This window comes from Palaemon carinicauda, chromosome 6 (genome assembly GCF_036898095.1).
Source record: "Palaemon carinicauda isolate YSFRI2023 chromosome 6, ASM3689809v2, whole genome shotgun sequence".
In the NCBI taxonomy this organism is placed as follows: Eukaryota; Metazoa; Arthropoda; class Malacostraca; order Decapoda; family Palaemonidae; genus Palaemon; species Palaemon carinicauda.
In genome coordinates this window covers 138,831,853-138,839,709 of record NC_090730.1, presented here as the reverse complement: position 1 = coordinate 138,839,709, position 7,857 = coordinate 138,831,853, and the positions used below count along the sequence as shown (strand labels likewise).

Below are 7,857 nucleotides of genomic sequence, written 5' to 3'. Positions count from 1 at the left end.
GATTTTTCCTGAGTCAAAATCCCTTGATTTTTTCTTCTTATCTCATCTTGTATCATCTTTGAGGTAGGGATCAAACTGTTGGTTTTCACCAAGAAATTAAGGATGTTATTCTTCCATGACTCAAAGCTTGTAATGAACTCCTTGTCTGTCAGGGACCACTGTTTAGGAGTTTTGCTGTTTCTTAGACACGATGAGCTATCACTTTCACTGTTGTGTGAAGCCTGCCAGAAAATGTTAGTTAATCCACTCTTCTGATGATGTGCCAGTTCGTTTACTTATCCAAATGAAGCACACTTGGGTATTCAATACCGCTTCCACCACGCCAATAAGGTGAACGACGAGAGAAAGTAACTTTCAGTGCTTTATTTGTTAATAGTTTTTAACACCCGAGATACAAAGGACAACGATGTTCTTATGCAAATAACACGAGGAAGAACAGTAGCATGAAGATGCGGAACAGCTGTGTGGTATTGAGCTACTAATAGAAGTGTTCTTCAAAAGAATATATAATTATTAAATGGTAAAGCATCAAAAGAAACTAAGCCAGAGTTATCAATATTTTCCTTTCTTTTACAGCTAGATACCGGACAGGTAGACTACTTAATAGCTTTGTGTATCAAAACTATAATTTTACAAAAGATTTTATCGTTATTTTTTTCCCATTTTGGAGAGGCTGGAGATTCTTCAAAACTGCCATTGCAATGAGTAGAATTTCCTTTTCTATCAGTTCCCTCATCAACACTTCCGTTCATAACTCCTGCCAAAGTATCCTCTCCTGTGATTAACACTTCTCTCTTGTTGAAACAAATTAATTTCATTCAACTAACATATCGTTAGTTGATAGAATTCGATGCACAGGAATTGGAAATAACAAGGTTTAATTTGGTAGGCCTATTGTAAGCCTTCTTTATTTCAACTTATTTATATCACAAAGTTTTACATTAAAAAATAAATAAATATGTTTACAATAGAAAATTTTCTGGGTATTAAATCTATCATTCGTATAACAACATATAAATCTAAATAACAATATTCAAGAATTAAGATTAAGGCAACTGGCCGACGATCATTTTCCCTCTATCTTAACCTGTTAGGAGCTATAGTCAATTCTTTTTAGTGAGGCAGATTTGCACTGGCTCACAGCGATGCCTTTTTAGCTCGGAAAAGGTTCCTGATAGCTGATTGGTTGGGCAAGATCATTCTAACCATTCAGATAGCAGGAAAGTTTTCTGAGCTAAAAGGGCACCGCTGCGAGTCAGTGCAAATGCACCTCATTAAAGAAAATTAAGAATAGTTGTTAGACTCACTGTCTTTAGTTTAACTCCGGCATATTTAATATCTTAGACGCTGGTTTAGAGAAAGGCTGGACCATGATAACCGTTTGTCGTTGGGTCTACCTGCAGAAAAAAAGTTTGCTTCTAAGAAAAAAGAGCTGACTATCGATGTTAATGGGTAACAATGCAAATTCTCTCTCTCTCTCTCTCTCTCTCTCTCTCTCTCTCTCTCTCTCTCTCTCTCTCTCTCTCTCTCTCTCTCTCTGAAGCAGACTAACAAGAATTCACATATCCAAAATAAAATCCTTTAGAAAAACAGAGCCACTCTAAAAGGGAGTATTCTACTTCAAGTGATTTAAGAAGAATATTAGATTATATTTTGTTTCTTATATAAAGCAACTTCACGCAACATGAAACTGCCAGTGTGCTTGTATTAATACATTATATTCAGCATAATTCAGCATGGCAGTTGAATTTACATTTTCCTTATGAAGCTCTGAGACATCCGCGCTAGATCAAATTATTCAATAGGAATATTGTGTTGTCGTTATACCTCTTTTGACCTTGAGCAAAATAATTAGAGGAAAATAAAAATTTTGGCTTCCAAAAGTCATCCAAACATTTAAGACCAGGAGTAGATCCTATTGAGCAAATTCACTGAAATATCCGAATACTCACCTTTACAACTGCAGCAGTCACGCGTTAAATGTGCTTTTCCTGGTGCGAGAGGTATGCAAGAACAGCATTCGGTTCTTCCGGCTCTTCTCGTCCTCGAGCTTCTTCTGAACTCCTCTAGAGCGGTGTTCTCAGTCTGGAGCATAACAAAGAAAATGCCTCTTTTAAAGAGCATGTAAATAGTTGGGTGAAGAGACATTCCAACCACCTTATCACAGGGAAAAGATGGAAGGAGAAAAAAACGATAGACTAAAGATGAAGCACTTTACTCATTCACAGGTGAAAGTTAAACTAGAATGGGTACTATGCAGAGCGCAAACCTTCGCCTGTATTATGTTGTATATCACTAGATAGGAAATTTGATTATGCACATTTTGGCAGTAGTTTCATACAAATCAAACAAAACCTGGCCCCGATATGGCAAAAAGAAGCTTTTGACCTTTTCGTGACCTTGGCCTTGACTTTTGACCCCAAATCCAATAATATTGTCTTTGGATCGTGACCAACCATTCCACCAAATTTCATGAGATTCGGTCAAATAGTTTTTGAGTTATGCGAATCACAAAGACACACATACAAACACACGCCTATCAAAACATGAACATCGCCACAACGAGGTTGGCGAAGGTAAAGACCAAGAAGGAATAGATTTCACTTGATGATTGATAAATCTTCGTATGGGGATAACTTGGGTATCATAGTAATATCTGCGTATGCATCTATACAAAAAAATTATATTTAGATAGCCCACAGTATACCGTACATGTTAAAATAAATGAAACACAGTATCATAAGGTACATGCGATATCATAAATACAGTGCTACAGCATAATAACAAGTTTACTTATGCACACTTTATTTATGCAGTACACACACACACACACACACACACACACACATATATATATATATATATATGTGTGTGTGTGTGTGTGTGTGTGTGTGCGTGTGTGTGTATACCAAGTATTATCTTTGAAACCAATTAAAAGCCTTGATGTTACTATTTATGAAAGCAAAATGTTAATCTTAGATATTGAAATTATACAGAACTGATGATGGCTCACCCCAGGACTTGGCAAGGCGTTGGTCAGAACCAAGAGTAGGGAGAATAATATCATCAGAAGTGGAAGAACCTTCATGATGTGCAGGTCTGTGATGTCTCTGATTCTGAAAAGGAGAGAAGAAGTGTTGGCGAAGGGTCAAGAATATGGAAATGGATGTAAAGTAAGGCGACTGACATCAATCAATGATCTTCCTTCAATATAACCATATAGGTTAGATCAATGTATCTGCTCCATTCTGTATCTTACATCTATTAGGCTTACATATAAAATGGTTATGATTCCAGTGGTTACAATTTTTGAACTGCCTAATCCATTCACCATTAATACATTGCACATCTTCCTCTCACTCCCAATTGTTCCCCAAGAAATTGATTGCTATTAAAACAGTTTGATATTATATTCTTTAAGTAACTTTTACTCTCCACCATTTCATTTTGCTTCTTTCCACCTTTAAGTGTAATATCTAAAACAATTCTACTCTTCTCTACATCTGCGATTTCCCCACCAGGAAGTGGAGTTTGATAATAGGTTACTTGTATTTCCACCTCTCTAATACTACAGGGACATCTTTTGGTCTCACTCAAAGTTTTCTCCACAGCTTCGCTTTGCTGTGCAAAAGAAATGTGATTCATAGCAACAATATCAACGATAAACTTTATCCTCCCACCACTTTTAATGGAAGTGTCAGAATTCTTCTTTCTTGGAGTCGTGCATCCAAAAATTTAACCATATTATGGATCTGTATAAATAAGATGAAAAGTGATAACAGTTATTATATTCTAACGACTTAAATGGGGCAAACCGAAATGTCTTGACGATTTGTGGTTTTGAACTATGATCGAGAAAAAGCTCCTCTTCTGATCCCATTTTTAAAGGAAATTTAATCTACTCGGGATCGAATCAAGTCAGAGCCTTGACCATCTTGCCTGACAACAAGAGAATATCTCCATGCAAAGACGAAATAAATGATTTAAAGGAGTCTTTCTGCCTATTCCACCTTGCTTGAAAGACAGTTTTATTCTGGGAAAACAGAGCTTAAAACAGTTAGATATCCACTACGAAAGATAATTCAACACTTACAATTTTAGAGGATGAAATAAAAAATCTTATCTAAAAAATATAAATGAGCGTTAATTCACCAAGATCTTAAAAATAATTTGCCCAAAATCTTTGTTTCCCCAGAAATCGCTAGATAATTTCATAGAAGTCCAAGAAATGCCAGGACCTGCTATAAGGGCATAGTGTAGAAAATTAAGAGCAATAAAATCAATATCAGTGACACTAACGGAAATGCAGAAACTAAAATGGTGCTGCGCTTACCTTGTTAAAGGAAGACCGAGGTGGTGAATGTTTTGGTTGCAAATCTCCCCGACTTATATAGCCGGTCACTTTCTTAGTATGTGCAGGTGCCAGTTCTTGCTATCCGCAGAGAGGATGTCTGTGTCCGTAGGGAGCTACACGAATAGGAAAACTGAATTCAGGTCACAGTGTTTGTAAGAGCATACGTATTCAAATAAAAACGTGACCGCATGATTACCTCTATCTACATAAATATCTACATTTAAAAGAACTGTTTGATGTCCATATATTATATCAAAATTACAGTTTGGTCTTTTGAACCACTGCATACTCTCGAATATACGAGTCTTCACTAATTTTGACAAATGATTATCATGTTTTCAGTCTTTTCTCTTGTGCTTCCAGTCTCAGCCCATTTTGTTCTCTTTTTATCACTTCTTTAAACATTTGTATCGCTTATAGGTTACACACAATAGCACTAAGCATTTTCACACACTATTTTGCTGAGACAACAGAAAACGACGAAAGCACTTGTTCGAAATTTCATAATGATATTTCAATGAGCAATTGTTTTTATGTCATATGAAGTACCAACTGCTAAGTAGTAGGTTGGCCACGGCACCAGCCACCCATTGAGATACTACCGCTAGAGAGTTATGGGGTTCTTTTGACTGGCCAGACAGTACTACATTGGATTCTTCTCTCAGGTTACGGTTTATTTTCCCTTTGCCTACAAAAACACTGAATAGTCTAGCATATACTTTACACATTCTCCTTTGTCCTCATACAAATGCCATCACTTAGATTACCAAACAATTCTTCTTTACTCAAGGGGTTAACTACTGCTCCGTAATTGTTCAGTGGCTACTTTCCTCTTGGTAAGGGTAGAAGAGACCCTATAGCTATGGTAAGCAACTCTTCTAGGTGAACACTCCAAAATCAAACCATTGTTCTCTAGTCGTGGTTAGTGCCATAGCCTATGTACCATGATGCTCCACTGTCTTGGGTTAGAGTTCTCTTGCTTGAGAGAACAGTCAGGCACACTATTCTATCTTATTTCTCATCCTCTTCTTTTGTTACTTTTTATATACTGTAGTTTATATACTGTTCTAAAAATATTTTATTTTTCCTAGTTTCCTTTCCTCACTGGGTTATTTTCCCTGCTTTGCACACTAAGGTTGTAGCTTAGCAAATGATAATAATAATAATAATAATAATAATAATAATAATAATAATAATAATATTCCGCAAATTGTTTTATGAAGTATTGACGCATTCAACGGAAATATTGTTTCAAGAAGTTAAGGGTTCAGTGAAAAAAAAAGTTGGTGCATCAGATAATATTGCATTAAAATCAGCGAGAAATTTTCATTAAGCATCAAAGTTGAAGAAAGGTTTCGTGAAATAATGGTTGATTGATTATAAGTTTTCTGGCATCCTGACACCAAAGTTCATTAACGCGGAATCGTGAAATAATTACTTTTATTTTTAAATAATTGTTTCATGAACTGACCACCTCCCCCCACCCAAAAAAAGAGTAATTCGTAGCGCAGAATTCCTTCAAAATCTTTCAGTAGCAACAAATCATCAGAATTAAAAAGAATCAACAAAATCATTCCCCCTGGATAGGACAAACAAACTTCTCGACAGACGGACTGACGAACAAACAAAACAAATTTTCACACGTATAGAAGCGGTGGTTCAATTGCTGCTATGATCTCCTAGATGTTTGAATAACCTCTATTTGTATCATTATGAATATTCCAGCAAGGGTGGTGGGCTGGGGAAAGCGGATCCATTCTCGAGAAACAACCCAAGCCCTGCCTACATCACCATTGGATTTTAAAATAGAATTAGATAACTACACCAGCCCAGTTCGTCTTTTAAAGTTTCATTACCTATTCTAAAAAGGATGGTTCCGCATGGGAGTGTACAGACAATTTTAATTGCCGCATTCCTGCTTTAATTATTAATTATTAGATTATAGACTACATCACCTGCGCTATATATCTAGGCAGAATCTTCATCATCCCATTAAATTCACTTTGCATATGGAAAATTGATTGTGATTTAAGTGTAAGTATAAGCTACATTCGATTATATGTCCGGAAGACATGGCTTTGAATTCCATAGGTTATTAACAGGCATATATATATATATATATATATATATATATGTATATATATATATATATATATATATATATATATATATATACATATATATATATATATATATATATATATATATATATATATATATACTGTATATATGAGAGAAACACAAGGAGGGACAAGAGGCAGGTCACTAAGAACACCATTTCTGTTTGGATTCGCATGTCATAGACCATGATCTTAATCCTTATCTTCCTCTGTCACGTTGTCCAAGAGCCCGTGATGTCAGGGGCGGAGCTACATCCCTTGCCTTCAAAAGAAACTATTCTGTAACACAGGTTTTACAGGCTGGGGTGTGGGAATGCCAAACAACTTTCAAAGCCCAATACCTGCAAGAAATGACCCACAGGAGGCTCCATACGTTTTCTATGAAGCTCCTTTTTGGACAAGTAGCAGAAGGTTGAGAGCACTGTTAAATGGTTTTAGTGTGTATGAATGAAAAGGTATGCCTTGCTCCTATTCTTTTCTTCATCCTCCCTCTTTTGGGGAAAGCAGAAGCCCAGGTTTTCTGCACATGATGACCTCAAACCATTGCAGGTAAACTATGCTCCCTTGCGTACCTAGTAGTGTCAATACTGTTGCGTCCCCATACCCTGACGAAATGGCATTAGGAAAGTCTTAGTTATAACAGCTTTTTCTACAAAGACTCAGAATAACATTTACCTTGACAGTCACAGTGTTTATCTCAACACACAGCTTACGTAGGATGCAGACCTTGCGTAGCAAGGTGTTAGGGACTCTTTATATTTGGAACAAATATAAGTAGCCACCTGGTAAAGCCAAAAGCCAGATTGGCCGGGACTACCACTCTCCTAATGGGTGAGTCATACCTAATAATAGCGTAAATTTGTATTTCAGGTACTGAGCAAATGACAAATTCATAGATAATTTGTATTTTTCCTAATGAAACAAACCTATAGCTATTTATACAAACTTACCCACTAACCCTATCCCCTTTGAAATCCTACCACCAAAGAGAGCAAGCTCAACGCAGGTGTGTGAGTGGGAGGGGTAGCAAGCTAAATTCCCCTACCCCTCCCCCACTAACTAGTGGGATGGCTAGTTAACCCTCACTAAATCCTAATGACTCGTCCTTTCAGCTTCGCCGAAAGTAATACTCCAAATAAATAGCTACAGGTTTGTATTATTAGGAAAAATACAAATTATTTCTGAATTTGTCATGTTTCCAAGGGCTCCTTCACTATCTGGGAACCCTTCAACTGCAGTATATGCACGGTTCTCCTCCATAGTGGATTCCACGCTACCAACGTTTCTCTAGATGAGAAAGTGTGGGGCAAGAAAACCACCAGACACTGGGTGAGCGGATTCCAAAAGAGCACTCAACAGAGTGTCCCCTATCTTTCTTCATTG

The 7,857-nt window shown here is 36.7% G+C and overlaps 1 long non-coding RNA gene across 1 annotated transcript; it reads right to left on the bottom strand.

Annotated features, from left to right (window-relative positions):
* Positions 1–602: 602 nt before the first annotated feature.
* On the bottom strand, positions 603–3,140 carry LOC137642203 (uncharacterized). Its single transcript, XR_011044692.1, has 3 exons — positions 3,014–3,140; positions 1,953–2,085; positions 603–1,397 (listed from the first exon to the last, which is right to left on the bottom strand). It is a non-coding gene; the product is annotated as an uncharacterized lncRNA (long non-coding RNA).
* Positions 3,141–7,857: the final 4,717 nt, after the last annotated feature.